The following is a 24,529-nucleotide window of genomic DNA, read 5'->3' as shown; positions in this document are numbered from 1 at the left end:
TTAAGAAACAACCTAACTTTACACCTAAAGCAATTAGAGAAAGAAGAACAAAAAAAACCCCAAAGTTAGCAGAAGGAAATTAATCATAAAGATCAGATCAGAAATAAGTGAAAAAGAAATTAAGGAAATGATAGCAAAGTTCAGTAAGACTAAAAGCTGGTTCTTTGAGAAGATAAAGAAAATGGATAAACCATTAGCCAGACTCATCAAGAGAAAAAGGGAGAAGGCTCAAATCAGTAGAATTAGTAATGAAAAAGAAGTAACCACTGACACTTCAGAAATACATGGGATCATGAGACATTACTACAAGCAACTATATGCCAATACAATGGACAACCTGGAAGAAATGGACAAATTCTTAGAAATGCACAACCTTCCGAGACTGAACCAGGAAGAAATAGAAAATATGAACAGACCGATCACAAGCACTGAAATTGAAACTGTGATTAAAAATCTTCCAACAAACAAAAGCCCAGGACCAGATGGCTTCATAGGCGAATTCTGTCAGACATTTAGAGAAGAGCTAATACCTGTTCTTCTCAAACTCTTCCAAAATATAGCAGAGGGAGGAACACTCCCCAACTCATTCTATGAGGCCACCATCACCCTGGTGCCAAAACCAGACAAAGATGTCACAAAGAAAGAAAACTACAGGCCAATATCACTGATGAACATAGATGCAAAAATCCTCAACAAAATACTAGCAAACAGAATCCAACAGCACATTAAAAGGATCATACATTATCGTCAAGTGGGGTTTATCCCAGGAATGCTAAGATTCTTCAACATATGCAAATCAATCAGTGTGATACACCATATTAACAAATTGAAGGAGAAAAACCATATGACCATCTCAATAGATTCAGAGAAAGCTTTCGACAAAATTCAACACCCATTTATGATAAAAACCCTCCAGAAAGTAGGCATAGAGGGAGCTTTCGTCAACATAATAAAGGCAGTATATGATAAATCCACAGCCAACATCATCCTCAATGGTGAAAAACTGAAACCATTTCCACTAAGATCAGGAACAAGACAAGGTTGCCCACTCTCACCACTCTTATTCAACATAGTTTTGGAAGTTTTAGCCACAGCAATCAGAGAAGAAAAAGAAATAAAAGGAATCCAAATCGGAAAAGAAGAAGTAAAGGTGTCACTGTTTGCAGATGACATGATACTATACATAGAGAATCCTAAAGCTGCTACCAGAAAACTACTAGAGGTAATCAATGAATTTGGTAAAGTAGCAGGATACAAACTTAATGCACAGAAATCTCTGGCATTCCTATACACTAATGATGAAAAATCTGAAAGTGAAATTAAGAAAACACTCCGATTTACCGTTGCAAGAAAAAGAATAAAATATCTAGGAATAAACCTACCTAAGGAGACCAAGACCTGTATGCAGAAAATTGTAAGACACTGTTGAAAGAAATAAAAGATGATACAAATAGATGGAGAGATATACCATGTTCTTGGATTGGAAGAATCAACATTGTGAAAATGCCTCTACTACCCAAAGCAATCTACAGATTCAATGCAATCCCTATCAAACTACCACTGGCATTTTTCACAGAACTAGAACAAAAAATTTCACAATTTGTGTGGAAACACAAAAGACCCCGAATTGCCAAAGCAATCTTGAGAACGAAAACTGGAGCTGGAGGAATCAGGCTCCCTGACTTCAGACTATACTACAAAGCTACAGTAATCAAGACAGTATGGTACTGGCACAAAAACAGAAATATAAATCAATGGAACAGGATAGAAAGCTCAGAGATAAACCCATGCCCATATGGTCACCTTATCTTTGATAAAGGAGGCAAGGATATACAATGGAGAAAAGCCCGCCTCTTCAGTAAGTGGTGCTGAGAAAACTGGACAGCTACATGTAAAGGAATGAAATTAGAACACTTCCTAACACCATACACAAAAATAAACTCAAAATAGATTAAAGACCTAAATGTAAGGCCAGAAACTATCAAACTCTTAGAGGAAAACATAGGCAGAACACTCTATGCCACAAATCACAGCAAGGTTTTTTTGACCCACCTCTTAGAGAAATGGATATAAAAACAAAAGTAAACAAATGGGACCTAATGAAACTTCAAAGCTTTTGCACAGCAAAGGAAATCATAAACAAGACCAAAAGACAACCCTCAGAATGGGAGAAAATATTTGCAAATGAAGCAGCTGACGAAGGATTAATCTCCAAAATTTACAAGCAGCTCATGCCGCTCAATATCAAAAAAACAAACAGCGCAATCCAAAAATGGGCAGAAGACCTAAATAGACATTTCTCCAAAGAAGATATACAGATTGCCAACAAACACATGAAAGGATGCTCAACATCACTAATCATTAGAGAAATGCGAATCAAAAGTACAACGAGGTATCATCTCACACCAGTCAGAATGGCCATCATCAAAAAATCTAGAAACAATAAATGCTGGAGAGGGTGTGGAGAAAAGGGAACGCTCTTGCACTGCTGGTGGGAATGTGAATTGGTTCAGCCAGTATGGAGAACAGTATGGAGCTTCCTTAAAAAACTACAAATAGAACTACCATATGACCCAGCAATCCCACTGCTGGGCATATACCCAGAGAAAACCATAATTCAAAAAGACACATGCACCCCAATATTCATTGCAGCACTATTTACAGTAGCCAGCTCATGGAAGCAACCTAAGTGTCCATCGATAGATGAATAGATAAAGAAGATGTGGCACATATGTACAATGGAATATTTTCAGCCATAAAAAGAAACGAAATTGAATTATTTGTAGTGAGTTGGGTGGACCTAGAGTCTGTCATACAGAGTGATGTAAATCAGAAAGAGAAAAACAAATACCGTATGCTAACACATATATATTCACTCTAAAAAAAATGATCATGAACCTAGGAGCAAGACGGGAATAAAGACTCAGACCTACTAGAGACTGGACTTGAGGATACGGGGTGGGGGAAGGGTAAGCTGTGACAAAGTAAGAGAGTGGCATGGACATATATACACTATGAAACGTAAAATATATAGCTAGTGGGAAGCAGCCGCATAGCATAGGGAGAGCAGCTTGGTGCTTTGTTACCACCTAGAGGGGTGGGATAGGGAGGGTGGGAGGGAGGGAGACACATGAGGGAAGAGATATGGGGACATATGTATATGCATAACTGATTCACTTTGTTATAAAGCAGAAACTGGCACACCATTGGAAAGCAATTATACTCTAATGATGTTTAAAAAAATAGAATAAAATAAAATGATATCATGGAGATAAGTAATTAAAAAATAATAATAATCCATAGGTGTGTTGTGTTTGGTAGGCAAGCCTTCAAAGCATGGTGTCCATTGGCGAAATTTTAAATGTTGTCCTCAGTTGTCCTTAGGAACATTTAGATATATGGGAGTCCTATATAATATCCAGTGATTGGCCAGATGCCCCCTTTTGATGGTTTTACTTGTCCTCCCAACATTAAAGAATCACGTTCACCAAAAATTTAGTGCATTGCTATACTTCATAAAGAAGCTGCAAAAAGTAGCTCAGAATGAACTAACACTCGAGTGGTTGCTATATACCAGGCCTATGTGTAGACAGTCCTCAAGTGTGTAAACCTGAGTATCTCCCCACAAAATAAGTAATTCGGATAATCACTAAATGCTATTTTTATACTTTTTTAAAAAGCTAACTGTTGAGGACACTGATGAGGCATGATTTATTGGAACCCCCGTGATATGAACCATCTATAATTTCTCAGATCCTAAAAGAAAACACATCTTTTTACAGGAAACCTCCCCAGTTTTGAGGAGCACATTGAGGAGAGAATTGACAAAAACAGCATGCCCACTCAGATATCTCCCTAGAATACTATGTCATTAGAAAATGCAGTGGAGGTCCCTTTCTTGCATAACTGCTGCATGCTATGGTCTGGCTCAGTCTGAGCAAGCACCAAGGGCAGAGGAGATGTGTTTTCCCTTGGAGAACTTTTCCCTATCCTATGATGTATGCACAAAGGGCCACCCATTCACCTACTAGACAGTGGATAAAGCCCTGTATGTGTAAAGAGGAACCTAAATATCCTTTCTTTTCCTGTCTATTAATTTCTGTTGTTTTGTAATGTTTTCCCATGACACAATCCATCAACTGAGGACAGTTCTTCACCTGGATTTCAGGGCAACTAGGTTTAACAGAAATCTTAAGCACACAGACTGGGAAGTCATCTCTGAACTGTTTCCTCACTGGCTCCCCTCCCCCAGTACCACCAACAATCCAACACTCAAGTTTACCTGGAGCCTTTCCTCACAGCTGGATCATCCTGTCCTCTTCTTCCTGCCAATCAATCCTGCCTGGGCCAATTCCAAATTCTTGGAAATTCTAGCTTGGGAGATTCTCCATTTCCCCAAAACCCACACACTTGGATGTTATCCTCTGCATCATATTCTCTCATTTTAAGTCCTGTCTTTTTTATTCACTTTGGCACCTAATGCCATACTTCCTTACTCTGTGACCTATTTCGTATACACATGACCTGAAGCTTTACAACTAGACTGCCCCTCCCATAGTGTTAGTAGAACTTCAAATTCTCTACGTTCTGTCTCTCACAAATACCTGAAACAGAATTGTTGCCTGCTGGTTTTTTATTTTTTATTGAAGTATAGTTGATTTACAATTTTGTTAGTTTTAGGTGTACAGCAAAGTGATTCAGATACGTGTGTGTGTGTGTGTGTGTGTGTGTCTGTCTGTGTGTATTCTTTTTCAGATTATTTTCCCTTATAGGTTATTACAAAATATTGAGTATAGTTCCCTGAGCTATACAGTAGGTCCTTGCTGGTTATCTATTTGCTGCCTGCTGTTTAATTAACAAACCAAACATCACTTCTCATTTTGTATTTAAAAAAATTACACATAACGTGTTCTAATGGCCATATAAATCCTGTGGAAAGCAGTAGTTTGGAAAAGAAATATACATTTTGCAGACTGTCAAAAGAAAACTGGTGTTTTCCTATGCTGCCACTGTGAAAAGTGTGGCTATACAGTCTGCCTGGGCAGAGCATGGCTCCGTAGTTTAGATTACAGTCAAAACTGCAGGCAGCTTTTCCCTGGCTGCATCATGGTTTCTAGCCTCATCCATGATTCCTTGCCCACTTATAATGTTAAAGAGCACTAGGATTTTTTCTTTTCAAATACAAACAAAACTTTGACTGTAAACAGTTGTATCCTACTTGTCTCACATGAAAGTTGAATCTTATACAGGAGAGAGGAGGGTGTGTTTGTGTGTGTTATGAACCTAAATTTAGCTCTCTCTAGGATAATCAATTCAATCCAGGATAAACATTTTTTTATACTTCTAAATAAGCCTACCTTTAAAACTCCAATTATGCCCTTTAGCCCCTTGAGGAGAATCCATGTAGGCACTTGCCTTTAGGGAAACTGTCTCTAGGCTGATTTCTTGCCATGATCTCTGTGCCGCTCCAGGTCATACTCAACTTCCTTCCAAACTGCTGTTCATAAAGATGCAGGCTCTTAAAGGTGTCTTCGCTACACCACCATACCCACTCCTGCCACTAAGCCACCATGTACTCCTGGCTGCTCACCGCATAGTAGGTATGCCTGTACTCCTGAGAGCCTAGCAGGTAAAGTCCCCCACACCCAAGCATAACCTTTCCCACCATCCTTACCGCTTATGTCTTAAATCCTCTTCTCTACCCACTCCACCCAAGTGTGCATTCACTAGAGTCTAAACATACCATGAGTCGTCCTGCCACTCTGTCTGTACTGCCTCTGCCTGAAGTTCTCCACATTCCTCTGTTCTATCTGCACATTTCTCAGGATCCACTCAAAAGCTCATTTTTTTCACCTCAGTGGTTCCTTCCATCTCTCAAGGCCCATAGGACTATGTGCTTAACACTCATTTTCCCAAATGGAATGGTGTGATAGAGTGCTTAATGGCCACCAAGTCTTTTCATTTCTGTATATACACCACTTTACAGTGTGACTTTGCAGCTTCTTCCATCAGGAGGTGGAGTCTATTTCTCTACTCCTTGAATCTGAGCTGTTCTTGTAACTCGATTTGGCCAATAAATGCAGCATGAGTAACTGGGTGACTTCTGAGCCTAGGTCTCAAGAAGTCTTGTAGCTTTCCTCTTCTCCCTGAGAACGCTGAAGCAACCATGTGAAGAAGCCCCAGCTAGTCTGCTGGAGGAAGAGAGATGATATTGAGAGGCCAGTCAGCAGCCAACCATCAGACATGTGAGTGACGCCATCTTAAATACTCAACCCTAGTCGTATTGCCAGATGACCAACTTCATGAGGAACTCTCGGAAAGACTAGCAGAAGAACCACTCAGCTGATTCTAGCTCAGATTGCTGACCCACAGAATTATGAGCAAATAAAATGGTTGTTATTTTAAGTCACTAAATTTTGGGGTGATTTGTTATGCAGCAGTAAATAACTGAAAGAGCAGGTTTTGTACTGCTGTATTCCTGGCATCTAGAGGGCATGTTCATGGTAGGTTGTCAGTAAGAGATTGCTGTGGATCCCTGTCATCAAGGTGTCACTCCTCTTTACTTAGTAGACAACCAAGGTTCCTAATCCTCATGTCTCTCCCTGGCTCTCAAACAGTTCAAAGCCTGGGCTCAACACTGTCTTCCAGGATGACACCTTGCAGTTCTTCTTCACTCCACTGGACCAACATCCATTCATTTGCTCCCTTCACAGCCCTTTGACAGGTCATATCTTTCAGCTGCATGCTGCATTCCCTTACTAACTACTTCGTTCACTAAACCCTGAGGGGCCAACCCATGGATTGCCTCAATGCCATAAAGCTGTTCTCAACTTCCCAACCTTCCACCATCACTCTGAACCCTCACTACCTGATTCACATGTGCTTACAATTAGGAGAGACCTAAGAGATTGTCTAGGACAACCCCTTCCAGTTATGAATGAGGAAAGAAAGTCCCAGATAAGAAATAATAATAATAAATGGCTTATTCAAGGTCACATGATGGCAGTATCAATACCAGAACCCACATGTCATGCAGATTATTACCTAGTAGATTGCTTATTTGTGCTTGGTTTGTGTGTGTGCAACTGTGCCCTGCAGTTTAGACTGTGGAAGTTCCTTGGAGAGTGGCATCATATCTTTTACTTCTCCTACCTTTTCACACTCTTCCTGCTATCTGCAAAGACTGACCAGTAACTACTGGACACGTCAGCAGTCAATAAATGCTTGTTGATTAATTGACATTTAAAAGGAAATTACGCTTGGAACTGTTCTGTATCTTGTTTTTGGTGGTAATTACAACCATAGGTATTTGTCAGAACTTGAACTGTACATTAAAAAGGGTAAATTATACTGTGTATAAATTTTTAAATTAAGGTATAATTCAAAGCAATTATGCTGAAGAGATCTATTTATTTGATAAATGTGGCTAAATGTATTACTGTGAGAAAAGAAATTTGGCCCTTTGAAAATAAATTTGTACATAATAGGCACTCGGTAATGTTAGTTTCCTTCCTTCTTGTGCACAAATGCTTCGTGATTACCTGTCAAGACTGCTAAAGAAAGCATTCCTGCCCTAGGAGATGACTGGATCTCAGATGACTTCTAAGATCCTATGATTTCTTTGAAAGGTAAATAAATGACTGTTTTGAAACACATGTGTAAAGTAAAATATAGAAGCGTTACTACACTATTCCAAAGGTGGGCCCCCTAGAACCTTGATTTTACTTCCAAAGACTTAGACTCAGGTATAAAACTATTAACCCTCTGTTAATAGAAATTATTTTAAAACTTAAAAAATAATACAAAAGGACGACCAAATGTCCTTTCGTTGTCATTCTGGAGCATTGACTGATTCTCTAGGGGATTACATCCTTGTTTGGCTTATTATTCACTAATGATTAGGATCCAGACTTTTTGAAGTGACATGTTAACTTAAAGATTTTTTGTCTGGTAGAGATGAAAAAAATTTCTGTTTGGTAGAAGAAATAATCCGAAAGACTATGGATTAACTGTCCTATAGTGCATTAACCACTTTTCTATCTAATTTAGCTATCTTATTCTAGCATTTTTACTTTCAGTATTTATATATACTGAATCTCTCAAATATTCTTTGAATCAGCCTTACATAATGCTGGGTCCCTCACTAATAAATTAGTCTTTGACATGTGTTCATTCTGTATTTGTATGTGAGTCATGTTCTTAATTTTGAAAATTATATTGTAATTATATATATTATACCCCAAACATCCTACAACATTGTCTGTGGACCATGTCCCATCCTGCACAAAGTCCCTGATATCTACTACTGACTGCTGGTTTTAATGCTGTAAGAGCACCTTGAAATACCTTTGTGATCATGCTGGTACCTGAAGAGGTCTTTTCAGGAAAAAAACTGGATACCTCTGCAAGTGCTCAAGAAAACTGCAGAAAGACTTTCTGGAACTACTCTCACAAAATGAGAAACTGATGTCTTTCCTATCATGTTACTGTTCTATCTATAAACCGAGAGGATGACATTAAGAACCTTTGTTTTAGAGATCCAGAACAAATAGACTCACACTGGGCCCTTCTTTCCTGTCAAACACTATTCCTGTAATCCGCTTTTGCTAGTAATGGCCATAAAATAACTATATTGGAGCAATAAAAATTGATAAACTACCAGCTGCCTCAAAAATCTAATAGCTTTGGCAAAATATACTGCAGCTTGTTGTGATAGAGCCTCCTTTTCCCTAACACATTTTATTTTAACACTTGCCTTTTCACACTACTGAATAGTATAATCAAATGAACAGATTCAGCAAATGCTCAGTGAGTTCCAGGCACTAGACACTGCTCAGCCCTGACTACCCTCACCCCCTTCCCCAAGCAGGCTCAACTAGTACTCAGTGTCAATCATTGGTTTGCAGTTGTCCAGGATGAAAATGGAGAATAGAGCCCAAATGGAGGGTTGCATTCTGTCCTGTCAGCACCCAAAAGATTTAAAATGGAGTCAAGCAAAAGAATGGATCTCTTTCACATTAATAAAATTTAATGATCTACAACACCACTGAGTATTAAATGCATACAGATTTGAAACATCCTGAGAAACAGGAAGGGTGGGTTAAAACGTGGTTCACAAACAAACTGCTATTTATAAATATTCTGAATCAGCTTGACAACTTTATTGAAAGAGGTATGAAACAAATATCTTCCAATAAACACTCAAACTCAGAAATAATCGAAATATGGTGCCCATTCATACAAAGACCAAAGTGCCAAGTTTCCATGCAGCATAGGGAATCCTCTGCAAAGCAAGTCTGAACCAAAATTCTAAAACGCCAAGGAGGAGGGGGTGAAGTGGGTTGAGGATATAGAACAGGAGTAGGAGTAATTTTTTCAACCTACTTTTACCCTGGTGATTATTAAAACAGAATTCTGTAATATTTCACAATAGAATGTTTTTGAAAAAATAATCTGTTTAGGCCAGCTTCTGCCTTGGGATGTAGGGAGCTGGAAGTAGTGTTGCTCTTACCCTTACAATTAGCCAAACTAAATTAAAATTCATGACTTTTATTGAGCCCATCAGAGGAGTATTACTCAAGTATTTGTTGAGAGGAGTATTTGTTCAAGTATTTTGCTTTAATTTAAAGTTGGTAGTTTGTTTTCTTGCTGTGGTGTTTTGAGAATTTTGTTTTTTGTTTTGTTTTGTTTTGTTTGGCTGCACCGTGCAGCCTGTGGGATCTTAGTTCCCCGACCAGGGATTGAACCCACACCCCCTGCATTGGAAGCGCGGAGGCTTAACCACTGGACTGCCGGGGAAGTCCGAGAGTTTTTTTTTTTTAATATTCTGAATAAAAATCCTTTGTTGGTTATGTGGTTTATCAGTAAATATTTTCTCTACATCTGTGGCTTGGTTTTTTATTCTTTTTTTTTTTTTTTTTTGCGGTACGTGGGCCTCTCACTGCTGTGGCCTCTCCCATTGCAGAGCACAGGCTCCGGACGCGCAGGCTCAGCGGCCATGGCTCACGGGCCCAGCCGCTCCATGGCACGTGGGATCTTCCCGGACCGTGGCACGAACCCGTGTCCCCTGCATCTGCAGGCGGATCTCAACCACTGCGCCACCAGGGAAGCCCCGGTTTTTTATTCTCTTAATGGTGTCATTCACCAAGCAAGATTTTAATTTTGATGAAGTCCAATTTATCATTTTTTAAAAGGACTCATGTCTAAGAACTCTTATATTAACCTTAGATCATGAAGATTTTCTCCTATGTTTTCTTCTAAAAGTTATGTAGTTACATGTTTTACATTTAGGTATGTGCCTATTTCGAGTTAATCTTTGTCCATGATGTGAAGTTTAGGTGGAGATCTGTTTTTTACATATGGATGTCTAATTGTTCCCACACCGTTAGTTCAAAAGACTATCTTTCCTCCTCTAAATTGCTTTTGCACCTGTTTCAAAAATCAGTTGCCTGTATTTATGTAGGTCAATATCTTAACTCTCTTTTGTCCCATTGTTCTGTTTTTATCACTTCATCAATACTACTGTCTTGATTACTGTAGCTTTATATTATGCCTTAAAATCAGTGTGTTTCTCCAACTTTATTCTTCTTTTTAAAATTTGTTTTAGCTATTCTAGATCTTTTGCTGTTCTTTATAAATTTTAGAATCATCTTGTCTATATTTACAAAAAATCCTACTGGCATTTTTGTTTGAATTAGGTTAAATCTAATCATGAATCTGATGACTTTGGGGAGAAATGACATCTTTAATATGCTGAATCTTCCACCACATGAATATAGCATGTTTCTCCATTTCTTTAGATTTTCTTTGATTTTTTCATGGAAGCATCTATGTTTTGTAGTGTTCAGCATAGAGATCCTGTACATGTTTTGTTAGATATATACCTGAATGTTTCATTTCTTTGGAGCTGTTGTAAATGATATATTTTTTTAAAGATTCAGTTTCTAGTTGTTTATTGTCACCATATAGAAATATGACTGATTTTTGTATTGACCTTATATCCTGCTTCCTTGCTAAGCTGTTAGTTATAGGACTTAAAAAAATAGATTTCTCTGATATATTCTAAGCAAACAATCATGCTGTTTAGGAGTAGGGATACTTTCATTTCTTTCTTTCAATCTGTATACCTTTTATATATTTTTTGTCCCTTTCTGCACAGGCTAAGACTTCTAGTATGATGTTTGATAGAAGTGATGAGAGAGCACAGCTTTTTCTTATTTTACCTTTAAGTTCTTTATCAAGTTGAGGAAGTTCCCTTCTATTCCTACTATGCTGAGAGTTTCTATTATGAATGCATTTTGAATTTTGACAAATGGTTTTGTCCTCATCAACTGATATTATCATTTGGTTTTTCTTTTTTAGACTTAATATGTTGATTACATTGATTGATTTTCAAATATTGAACCTGCTTTTCATTCCTGGGAGAAACCCCACTTGGATGTAGGGTTTTATATATTGCTGTTAGATTTGCTAATATTTTGTTGAGGGTATTTGCTTTTATATTCATGAGGGATATTGGTCTATAGTTTTCTTTTTTGTATTGTTTGTCTGGGTTTGGTATCAGGGCTTCATAAAATGAGTAGGGAAAGATTCTATCCTCTCCTGTTTTCTGGAAGAGATCTTGCAGAATTGGTGTTATCTTTTCTTTTTTTTAATTTTTTTACTTTATATTTAATAATTTATTCAATACTCATACCAATCCTATAAGTACAATACTATTATTTTCCCCTTTTGAACCAATAATGAAACATTCTGAAGCATAGAAATGTTAACAGTTTCCCAAGAGCACAGAATTAGTAAGTGGCTGAGCAGAGATTAAAATTCAGGAAGTCTGACTGTAGTCCCTGTGCCATAACCACTTGCCTATAAAATGGTGTTATCTTTTCTTTAAATGTTTGTTGGAATTTGCCAGTGAAACCATCTGGGCCTGGGCATTTCTTTTAAAAAAGATTTTTAGCTGTGAATTTAATTTCCTTAATAGATGGATCATTATTCAGGTTACTTGTTTCATCTTCAATGAGTTTTAGTAGTTTGTGGTTTTCGAGCAGTCTGTCCATTTCATTTAAGTTGTCTAACTTATGTGTGTAGAGTTATTCATGGTAGTATCCCCTTATTATCTTTTTATGTCTGCGGGGTCTATAGTGATAATCTCTTCTTTCATTCCTCATATTGGTAATTTGCTTTTTTTTTCTTTCTCAGTTTTGCTAGAGGTTTATCAATTTTATTGATCTTTTCAAAGGACCAGCTTTTGTTTTCATTTATTTTTCTCTGTTGTTTTTCTGTTTTCAGCTTCATTGATTTCTGCTTTATCTTATTTCCTTTTTCTGCTTGCTTTGGGTTTATTTTGCTCTTTTTCTAGTTCCTAAGGGGGAAGCCTAGATTACAGTTGACCCTTGAACAACAGGGGTATGAACTGTGCAGGTCCACTTATATGTGGATTATTTTCAATAGTAAATACTACAGTACTACACGATCCACATGGTTGGTTGAATCCACAGATGTGAAACTGCCAATACAGAGGAATTGAGGTTATGGAGGAACCATGGATAGGGAGGGCTGACAATAACTTAGATATGGATTTTTGACTGTGCAGAGGTTTGGCACCCCTGACCCCTGATTGTTCAAGGGTCACCTGTATTTATATGAGAGATTTTTTCCCCTAAAATATCATTTACTGCTATGAATTTCCCTCTAAGCCCACAAATTGAGTTATGTTGTTTTTTCATTTTTCTTTAATTAAAAATATTTTCTAATTTCCCTTAAAAGTTTCTCTTTGATTAATGGGTTATTTAGATATATGATATCCAATAGCCAAGTATTTGGAGCTTTTCCTCTTATCTCTCTGTTGTCGATTTCTATTTTATTTCCTTTATGGTCAGGGAACATATTCTGTATGATTTCAGTTCTTTTATATTTGAAGTTTGTTTTGTGACCCAGGATGTGATCTATCTTGTTGAAAGAATATATATTCTGCGATTGTTAGATAGAGTGTTCTGTACATATAAGCTAATTCCACTTGGTTGATAATAGTGTTCAGTTCTTACATATTCTTGCTGATTTTCTGTCTGCTAGTTCTATATATTAATTAGAGAGGAATGTTGAAGTCTCCAACTATAATTGTGGGTTTTTCTACTTCTAATTTTAGATCTGACAGTTTTTGCTTCACATATTTTGAAGCACTGTTGTTAGGTGTTTACACATTTAGGATTGTTAAGTCTTTGGGGTGAATTAAATAACCCTTTTAGCATTATGACATGTCTCTTTATATCCCACTTTATCCTTTCTTTTTAGTTTAATAGACATTCTATTATTATGTATAGTTGAACAAGCTCTACACACAAAATTATATGGTTTAAGACTTTTTTTTTGAGTGGGAAGAAATTTGGGTCTCAAAACGTTTTGCGAGCCTGCTACATGTTTTCTGGAAATCATTAAGTGGACCTTTCAAGACCCTTGAAGAAAATACGAGAAAAATTGGTTCAAGAAAACCAGCAATTAGATTTCAAAATTAACCTACCTGTTAAGATAGCAAACCAAGAATTGGAAAGAATTGGGGCAATTCCTCTTCCATATTTCCTATACACTCAAATCCACCCTGGGAAACAGAACATGATGCAAGCAGAATGTAGTGGTATGCCCAGCCACAACTGGTGGCCTGGCAAGTTTGTGGAATGGTGAGGCTCTTGAGGGTAGTTTGAGCAGGGATCAGAAAAATAACTGTAGGCAACATATAAAATTGGAAACCAATTGAACTTGTATTGACACCAACTACATGACTTTTCTCAGTATCCTTATGGGAATGGATAATGTGGCTTGACCCAAAATAGCACTGATTAGACTTAGTGTTACTTTTAAATAAAACCAACCCTGTTGTCCCCTCTGTGGTGGCTTAGAGAGTTCATAATGGTCACAAACTAATATTACAGATAAAAGATTTAAAATTTTGATCCAAGCTTTTTCTGTCCTCCCACACTTGAAAGGTATCTGATGGACACCAATTTCCCAATCCTAGCATTACTAGCTTACAAACCTTAGGGCTAATTAACTCCCTTCTCATTTACCTAATGTTCAATTTCCATCAGTTTCAGTATACACCAGTGTAAATACCATGACTATTTTGCATGAAGTTCAGTATTCTACAGATCCCAGTCCTGGGATTAAACCAGTAGCTCCCATCTTTTATGTGAACATCAGTGGTACCATGGAGGCCAAGGCAGTTTAATTTAGGTTAACCAGGATGTTTTCATTTGTAAGCGAACCCTCTTGCAACAGGTTTATTCAATTCTCTTAAAAATGGTGACACTCCTTTACTTTTCGCCTTTCGGAAGCAGCTGTTTACATAAATGGAATATTAGATTAAGTCTAAAAATGTGGGCCCTAGTCAACTTTCATTGTTTTTCTGCGTATGATCATGATAAAGGATCAGGATATCCTTCACATTTCCAAGGAAAATCCAATTTAAAAAGTTTGTCCTTGCCAAACTCCATAAAACAGCCACTTTAGAGTAAACCAGCAGAGCATTGCATCACCCCAATAAAGCTGTAGGTTTCATCACATGCATCAACAAATCTACATGGCTAGTTTCTGCACTCCTCTTTTCCAGAATTTATTTTACACCTATTGTACCAAACAGCATTTTAAACACGGACATATCAACTCCCTAATAAAGCAAAAACAAAGGCATTTCCCTTATTAGAAACAAGATACACCATCACTTAAAGTCTTCAAACATTATTGCACTTTAATTTTCATAATTTGACAATGCATTCAATGAAATAATCTGGAGACAACTAGTTTTAACAGACAAATTTAAAAACACCTTTAAGCGGACATGAATGTCCTAAATTGTTTATTAGGTAAGAATTTTACAAACATTACTTATATTAGCGGTAATAGTGGAGCTGGAGAGTATTGCGCCTTCTCCAAGCTGCACGGCGAGAACCACCAATAGTGTGGTGGGACTTGTGGCCCTTTCCAAGGCCGCGGCTCTTTCTGCCTGCAGATGTCAGCCCCCACATCTCCCTGTGCTTGTGGACTGGTTTGGTGATCCACTGGGTGACAGGGTTTCTTCTGATAGCTTTATGAAATGGATCAATGATGATAACCTCAAAAAATTTGTAAGTAGAATCTTCACCAACCCAGTAAGAATTCAGGACCCTTAGGGCCCCACAGTGATGTCCAGTTCACTCCTTGGCAACAGAATGAAGGCTTCGAGCAAACTAGAGCTGGTTGACACCATGATGGAGAGGCTTGCCGTAGGTGGCACCATTAGGAACCGGGCATTTGCAGGCACCACAGCACACACGAATCTGATATATGACATAACCTTGCTTGGCCTTGTAGCCCAGCCTGTGTACCTTGTCAGGCTGGGTGGGGCAGAGGGCCCTCTGCAGTGCAGAGAGCTGGCGGTACTGCCAGCAGTGCACCCTGAGCAGAAAGCAAATTATGTGGGACTGCTGCTTCCTCCTGGATGTACTAGCAAGTGCCCATCTCGGCTCACCTGATGGCTGCTGCCAGACGGAAAGGCCCACTTTATCCTTGTAATTTTATTTGCTCTGAATTCTTTCTTTTCTTTTTTTTTTTTGGCGGTACGTGTGCCTCTCACCGCTGTGGCCTCTCCCATTGCAGAGCACAGGCTCCAGACGTGCAGGCCCAGCGGCCATGGCTCATGGGTGCAGCCGCTCCGCAGCATGTGGGATCTTCCAGGACCGGGGCACGAACCCGTGTACCCTGCATCGGCAGGCGGACTCTCAACCACTGCGCCATCAGGGAAGCCCTGAATTCTTTCTTTTGATCAGCATTTGCATCATATCTTTTTTCATCTTTTACTTTTCATCTACCTATATCATATTTTAAATGATTTTCTTATAGTCTTTGTGGTGGGATCATGTTTTTTAAATCTGTTCTGACAGTCTCTTTTAATTGTATGTTTAGACCATTCCACTTAATGTAGTTATTGATATGCTTGGTTTAAACCTACCATTTTATTATTTCTTTTCTTTGTGTTATACCTCTGTTATTATTTCCTCTCTTTTCCACTTTCCTGCCTTTTGGGTTATTTGAACGTTTTTTAGTGCTCCATTTTAATTAATCTACTGTGTTGTTTTTTTTTTTTTTTTTGCGGTATGTGGGCCTCTCACCGCTGTGGCCTCTCCCGCTGCGAGGCACAGGCTCCGGACGCGCAGGCTCAGCGGCCATGGCTCACGGGCCCAGCCGCTCCGCGGCACGTGGGATCCTCCCGGACCGGGGCACGAATCCTCGTCCCCTGCATCGGCAGGCGGACTCTCAACCACTGTGTCACCAGGGAAGCCCTACTGTGATTTTTGAGTTTATCTCTTTGCATATCTTTTGTGGTTACTCTAGGGATTATAATATACATATTAAGCCTTGCACAGTCTGCTTAGAATCAATACTTTACTACTTCAGGAGTCATGCAGAAACCTTACACCCTGTAGGTCCCTTTACCCTCTCCCCTTTATGTTATAGTTGTCTTATATATTACATCTACACATACTGAAAATCCCTTCACACATTCTTATTGTTTTTGCTATCAGCTGCCAAACATATTTTAAGTAATTCAAGAGAAGAACAGTCTGTTATATCTACCCAAATTTTACAATTTATATTGCTGTTCCTTCATTCCTAATGTGCTAAATTTCTTTCTGCTATAATTTCCCAACTGGCTGAAGAACTTCCTCTAGCAGTTCTTTTAGAGCAGATTGCTGGCTATAAATTGTCATCCCTGAAAGATATTTTTGCTGGATATAGAATTATGTGTTGACAGTTCTTTTTTCCCCACACTTCAAACATGTTGTGCCATTTCCTTATGACCTCCATGGTTTCTGATACAAGAAATCCACTGTAATTCGAATTGTTATACCCCTATAAGGTAATGTATTTTTCCTCTGGCTGCTTTCAAGATTTTTTTCTTTGTACTACGTTCAGCAGTTTGATTTGGATATGTCTGGAAACGGGTTTCTTTGGGTTTATTCTGTTTGGGGTTTTTCACTGCTCAGGCTATTCAAAGTCTCATAAATAGGCTCTGGATCCAGAAGAGATTGGAATAATAATGACAAAAAACTTCTTTTGAAAGTATCTTTGCTTTGTAGGGACCTGCACACAGTAGAAATAGAAATATTTTCTGTATATCCCAGACAGAATTTAACATTAGTAAATTATAGTTGTAACTCCTGCTCCCTTTCAGTGATGTGGAAGATTGTTGCAAATGGACTAGAATGGAGAGAATTGAGCTCCAGAGAGAATGAGTGAGTTTTGTAGTTTTACACACCTAGTAAGTTGCAGATCTATAAGTTAGTGTTCAAGTTCTGTTTACACTACTATAATATGTTCCTATGCACTTATAGAATTTGTCCCTCCTCCTAAACTGAAACTTTAGCTTAAGTTTATGGTGAGATGCTCGTTTGAAATGTCTACTTTTTAAAAAAAATCAGGGAAAGTCTCATATTTTAAATTCCTTCAGGGAGGCATTAAGTCTTGGTTTGAGCAGGGATTGGTACACTATAGCCTGCCCGCTAAATCTGTCCCACTACCTGTTTTCATGCAGCCTATAAGCTAGGAATGGATTTTTCTGTTTTTAAATGGTTGGAAAAATCAAAAGAAGAATAATATTTGATGACATGTGAAAATTGTATGAAATTAAAATTTCAGTGTAAGTGAAGTTTTTTTGATATTTATTTACTTATTTATTTATTTGGCTGCGTTGGGTCTTAGTTGCGGCACACGGGCTCTTCACTGAGGCACGCGGGCTCTTCGTTGCAGCGCACGGGCTCTAGACCACACGGGCTCAGTAGCTGTGGCACGGGGGCTTAGTTGCCCCACAGCATGTGGGATCTTAGTTCTGTGGCTAGGGATCGAACCTGAGTCCCATGCGTTGGAAGGCGGATTCTTAACCACTGGACCATCAGGGAAGCCCCTATAAGTGAAGTTTTATTGGAACACAGCCATGTCCATTTATTTACATAAATAAATGTCAGTGGTTTCTCTTATGCTGTAATGGCAGAGTTGAGTAGTTAAGACAGAGGCTGAATGGCCTGCAAAGCAAAAAATATATACTGTCTAGCCCTTTACAGAAAACGTTTGCTAACTCCTTGTTTAGAATAATGTCCAGTGAATTGAGTTAGGATGTCACTGATCTGAACTGTGTGAAAAGGGTAGCTAGAATTCAAACTTTGCTCTTTGAATAAGTGTCTTAGGTGTAAGAAAAGTAGAAGATAAGAATTATTAACTGTTTACAGTACTAGTCTATTGACATGTATTGAATGTTTTCAGTTCTGCAGCAATATTCTGTTCTTTTAAAATTAGCCCTTCAGGAAATCCTACTATTTGCAACAACATGGACAAACTGGGAGGGCATTATGCTCAGTGAAATAAGCCAGACAGAGAAAGACAAATACTGCATGGTATCACTTCTATATGGAATCAAAAAAAAAAGAAAAAAAGGTCAAACTCATAGAAACAGAGAGTAGAATGGTGGTTGCTAGGGGCGAAGAGGCAGGAGAAATGGGGTGAGGTTGGTAAAAGGGTACAAACTTTAAGTTATAAGATGAATAAGTTCTGGGGATGTAATGTACAGCATGGTCACTATAGTTATCAATACTGCATTTTATACTTGAAAGTTGCTAAGAGAGTAGATCTTAAATGTTCTCACCACAAAAAGGAAAAAAGGTAACTGTGTAGTGATGGATGTGTAAACTTGGTGGGAATCCTTTCACAATGTATAGGTATATCAAATCAAATCATCACATTGTACACTTTAAATATATTATAATTTTATTTGTCAATTATACCTCAGTAAAGCTGAGGGGAAAATTAAATAAATAAAGGGCAAAACATAAAATAAAATTAGTCTTTCAGATCAAGAGAAATTGATTAGAAGAAAAGCCAGGACTGTTTCTACCTGGTTGAAGAAGATTGTCAGTTGGAGGCACTTGAGGCCCAAGTGTGAGGGGCTTAGGGAGGTTTTCTTGGCTGGACGAGGTAAAGGTCATTATTTAAACTTTGTTTTCCTGCTTCTCTGTTGGGCTTTTTACAGGTCTAATTACCTAGTTGACTTTCTGTTCTTTTGTGAGTCTTTTTCTCTATGACTAGTGAGAGGAAATGGCTGATCACTTTTAAATGAAGAGGAAAGCCCAACTCAGACCAGGAACTGTTGCCCCTCACCCCTACCGCTATAGGTGGACCTTTCCTTTGGGCTTATTGACCTACCTTGCCAGCTGGCATCAGAAGTCCATTGAGATGTACATGGCCTGTTTCTCCTAACCTCTTCCCTCCATCTCAAGGACCAAATGAGCCACATCTGTACTATGCATGAATTTAAGGATTTTTTTTTTAGGCCCAAGTTAACTTCTGTTATGCATTGAAATTTAAGCTTCTCGAGTGGGTTGCCTATCATAGAGTTCCTGGCAACAACAAATTTTAAATGCACAATACACATTAATTTTTAGGGTAAAAATATTATTATCTTGGTTTGTAAACTTACCTTTTAGGTGACAGGAAAACAAATCTCTCTTTGTGCTATGCCTGCTTATGTATTTTCTATACATATGTGTTCTATAATTATATATTCTCTCTTGAATCTACTACTACTATGAAATATAGCTGTTCTGAATGTCCTGGGCCACACCATTCTGGCAGTGAAAGCAGGGTCTGGATAACAGTCCCTCAGACTTTTGCCAGCTCTATTATAGTTCTCCAGCTTCCAGGGAAGTCTTCAAACATACCCAGTTTACCCTGGAGGTATCTGTTGTGTTTTCCTGAATAAGGTATTCTAGAGCTCCAAGTGTCATCTCCCTCCTCTCCCTTTGCTCTTAGCACCTTTGGTGACCTCTGGGGCAGGGTCCTTGCTGGGCTGCTAGTGCTTTCAGCCCCTTGAGGCTGCTCTCCTGTGTTTGCACAGCCCCCAGAGCTGCAAATACCACTGACATGCCTGACTCTGTCCATGTGGGTGGCTCACTCTTACACTTCCCAGTTAAGGGTACTGGTGTCTGTGCTATGGACCTTGACTTTGACTCTCTCATCCTCCTGCTGCAGCTGGATCTTCTGGGGTTGTGGGGGCTGCATGTCAGCTTGTTTAGGTTTCTGTGGAAAGCCCATCTCTTACTGGATTCTGAACCACGTCCTTGAAAACTGAGCTTTTAGATTAACCTGAGTTACACACTTCACACCATTTTCTGAATCATTCCTCTCTCATACCTTGGGGTATTGCCACTAGATCAGTTGATGAGCTACCATCTTCTCTTGGAACTCCCTTCTTTACTAGGGAATTCCTTGGTCCCTCAAGAACCTAGATTCCTGGTAAGATAGGCTGCTCCTAGGTACACCTGACAGGTGAGAATTCAACTGGTGTGTTAATCACCTTCTGCTCAAGTTAGGCCCCTCTGTGAGTTTATGTATATGTATTGATAATATATGCCCTATGGTGCATATCCTTGAGGAGATTTTAAAGCTGTGCAGCTGCTATAGGAAGCCCAGAGCTTAATTTCTGCCTTTACCTAAACTCTTGCATTCATCTGAGATGTTAGCATTAGTTTGGTCTTCTCCCTGCCCAAACATTCTGCCATGTACCACCTTGTGCCCACTTCAGGCCTAAGTGGTTGACCTAACTATCCAGTGTTGCTATTTCATAGAAGTTGACTCTCATTCTTCCCAAACCTTCATCTACTTTTGTATCCTATTCCAAGGATTGTTATCCTCCTTTTTCTAGTTTCTTGAGGCGGAGCTTTGATTACTGACTTGAGACTCTTCTTTCCTAATGTAAGTATTTAGTACTGTAAATTTCCCTCTCAGCACTGCTTTAAGCTGTGCCCCACATATTTTGATGTGTTGTATGTATTTTCATTTTCATTCAGTTCAGTGTACTTTAAAATTTTCCCTTGAGATTTCCTCTTTGGCCCATGGCTTATTTAGAAGTATGTTATTTAGTTTCCAAGTGTTTATAGAGATTTTCCTGTTGTCTTTCTGCTGCTGATTTCTGCTTTGATACCATTGTGGTCAGAGAATGCACTCCATATGACTTCAATCTTACTAAATTTGTTTAAGCTTGTTTCATGGCCCAAGATACGGTCTGTCTTGGTATATTTTTTGTGGGTGCTTGAAAAAAATGTAATCTGCTGTTGTTGGATGCAGTGTTCTACAGGTGTCAGTTAAATCGTATTGGTTGATTGTGTTTGTTGAGTTCTTCTATCAATATGTCCTTGCTGATTTTCTGTCTACTAGTTCTATCAATTGTTGAGAGAAGAATGTTGAAATCTCCAACTATGACTGTGGATTTATCTATTTCTCCTTTCAGATCAGTTAGTTTTTGTTTCACATATTTTGCAGCTCCATTTTTTTAGTGCATACATATTTAGGATTGCTATGTCTTGGTAGATTGATCCTTCTATCATTATTTAATGTTCTTCTCCATCTGGTGATTATCTTTTTATTGATATTAATATAGCCACACTGCTTTCTTTTGAGTAATATTTATATCTTATATCCTTCTCCATTTTTTTCCACTTTCAACCTTTCCTTATATTTGAAGTGAGTTGTGGCAGACAACATATAGATGGATCATGTTTTTTAACCCACTCTGCCAATCTCTCTCTGTCTTTTAATTGGTTTATTTAGACCATTTATATTTGCTGGTTATTCAGAGATCAATAAAATGTCTATCCATAGAATATGTTTTCTAGATTCATGTCTGGCTTCTTCATGAGTGACTCTTTAAATACATGATATAATGAAAAGCTCACTAGGTGAAGAGCCAGATGTCCTCGGGCATAGGCCTTCCTTTGCCATACAGCAGTTCTGTGACCTTGGACAAATGATACTACACAGTTCCATCTAAAAATGCTCACTGAGTTTCTGTTGAGCACCAAGTACTGGGTTACGTACTAGAAACACAAAGATAAGACATGACACACTCTTTGCCTTCCCAGAATTTAGAGTCCACTGGGAGACATGTACAAATGATCAGATAATTACAGGGGATGACTATTATGGTAGAGGTTAGTATGGGCATTTTACCCAGCTTGGTAGTGGAAGGGGGGTTAGGTAAGGCTTCCAAGAGAGGTGATGACTGTGCTGAATTTTTTTTTTTTTTTTTTGCGGTACGCGGGCCTCTCACTGTTGTGGCCTCTCCCGCTGCGGAGCACAGGCTCCGGACGCGCAGGCTCAGCAACCATGGCTCATGGGCCCAGCCGCTCTGCGGCATGTGGGATCTTCCCGGACCGGGGCACAAACCCGTGTCCCCTGCATTGGCAGGCGGACTCTCAACCACTGCGCCACCAGGGAAGCCCCTGTGCTGAATTTTAAATCACCAATAGAGATTGACAAGGTAAAAGGGAGCAGAGGAAGAAAATTTAGAACATTTCTGAGTTTTTGTTTCCTTGTGTTCAAGGAGAGATTGGCAGTCCAATCAAAAAAAAATTCAGCCTCTCACCCCCAGAACACATATTTAATATTGTATAATCTAGATATCCTCAGGCCTTGGTATCCTATGGCTCTATTTATACCCAAATGTATGGTTCTTGGTTCTCTTGGCTCCTACTGGACTTTCAGTCTCCAGCAAAGTATTCATGCTTAGGTCTATAAGTCATCATGGGGTATCTCACATGTCTTCATAAATCAATATCAATTAAAGTCACTCTTCTCCTGTGCAAAGTATTTATACACATATGCTTAGGGTAGGTGGTAGGGAAAGGCACAAATCATAGGCTTCAAAGGACTATTAAATTTATACTTTATTTGTCACATTTCTAATTCCTGTATTCATCCTAATGGTGTCTTCGTATATAAGTAAGTTTTATAGTATTTGTCTTTCTCTTCCTAAACCAGGTTCATATTTATTAGTAAGGATTAAATAAAATTTTCTAAAATAAATTTATTTATTTTTGGCTGTGTTGGGTCTTCGTGGCTGTGCGCGGGCTTTCTCTAGTTACAATGAGCGGGAGCTACTCTTTGTTGCAGTGCGCGGGCTTCTCATTGCGGTAGCTTCTCTTGTTGCGGAGCACGGGCTCTAGGCACGCGGGCTTCAGTAGTTGTGGCACACAGGCTCAGTAGTTGTAGCTCATGGGCTCTAGAGTACAGGCTCTGTAGTTGTGGCGCACGGGCTTAGTTGCTCCGTGGCATGTGGGATTTTCCCAGACCTGGAATCGAACCCGTGTCCCCTGCATTGGCAGGCGGATTCTTAACCACTGCACCACCAGGGAAGTCCCTAAATAAAATTTTTTTAAAGTCCTTTAACCAGCTTAATCATTCTTATTCCCTTTTTGAGAATCCCTTTTCCATTGTCTATAGTTTTTCTAATAATTGGCTGGATACACAGTGGTACAGAATACAGGAGCTACTGGGTAACCTCCTCATGGTGTTCACCAGTGGCCATGCCTTTTACAAGAGTATCTGGCTTGGGAAAACATGGAGAATAATAAAGAGTTGGAAAGCAAGACTTTAGAGTAGCAGGTAAAGGATTATGATTATTGACTCTGCAAAAGAAAAGATTGAAGGTACTCCTTCAGTACTTGGGGCATTTTAAACAAAATTTGGTAGCGGCCAGTTATAATATGAGTACTAAAAATAATATAAGGACTTTATTGCTATGATGGGTTTAGGAAAAGAAGGAAGTATTTCTAACAACTGTTGAGATGTATTCCAAGGGGATATAGTAGAATTTCCTAGTTGGGCCTGAGAGAAAAATTTCATAGTCTCCCTTTTAGGGCTTCAGGTAAATGTAGAGGGACTTAAGAGGCAGTGGGCAGGATTGGGAAGGGGGCATTCTTACATCATCACCCGGCCTTCCCTTGGAAGTAGCATGAACTAGTGGGAAGGTACGTTTTGGGAAATCAGTCTATGGGTTAAAATCTCAGCTCTCTAATCCCTCACTGAGGCTCTTTTGTATAAATGGATAATATCATGTGATAGGTATGATTACATGAATTAAAGTATGTGAAGCATCTACCACAGCAAAGGGTACCCTCATGAGTATAGTCCCCCATGCCGTTCTTTATAGTCTGTCCCTAGCTGGGCTCCCCAAACTCACCATTCATCAGTCTCTTATACCACTCTAGTCTACAGAGTGAATAGTCTAGTCTATTCAGAATTACTTAATTTTTGTCTGTTAGCTTGTTCATTTTATTTTGTTTTAAGCATGTTGTGCCCTTCCATGCTATCATGTGTGTTATGCCCTTCACCTTGGAGAATTCACCTTCGTCCAGGGCTGGCCTTCCACTTGGTGGACTCCGAACCCCAATAAGGATGGACCCCTACTTAGGGATTGAGTTAAGGTCACCTAGCTCTTGAGATCTGACCTGCATAAACCAAGATGGCAATTTATTGATATATAGTGGAAATTCAACTGATTACATTTTCGTACGTAGTCACCTCACACCAGATTGCAAGAGCCAATTGTGCACATCACTGTCAAATTCCATGGCAAGTGACATCATCTCAATAGCTTGAAATTGACCATGGTGAGAGTATCTACATTTCAGAAAACAGTAAACTACAAATCAGAACTTTCCCCCACCCTGTA

General features: G+C 38.9%; 1 protein-coding gene and 1 pseudogene across 1 annotated transcript in view; one reads left to right on the top strand and one right to left on the bottom strand.

Annotated features, from left to right (window-relative positions):
• JADE3 (jade family PHD finger 3) overlaps positions 1-24,529 on the top strand; it is a 151,477-nt gene that overhangs the window by 18,250 nt on the left and 108,698 nt on the right. The window lies entirely within an intron of this gene.
• Positions 14,710-20,112, bottom strand: LOC132418210 (large ribosomal subunit protein eL15-like; annotated as a pseudogene).

This window comes from Delphinus delphis, chromosome X (genome assembly GCF_949987515.2).
Source record: "Delphinus delphis chromosome X, mDelDel1.2, whole genome shotgun sequence".
In the NCBI taxonomy this organism is placed as follows: Eukaryota; Metazoa; Chordata; class Mammalia; order Artiodactyla; family Delphinidae; genus Delphinus; species Delphinus delphis.
This window is presented reverse-complemented; position numbering and strand designations above follow the sequence as displayed.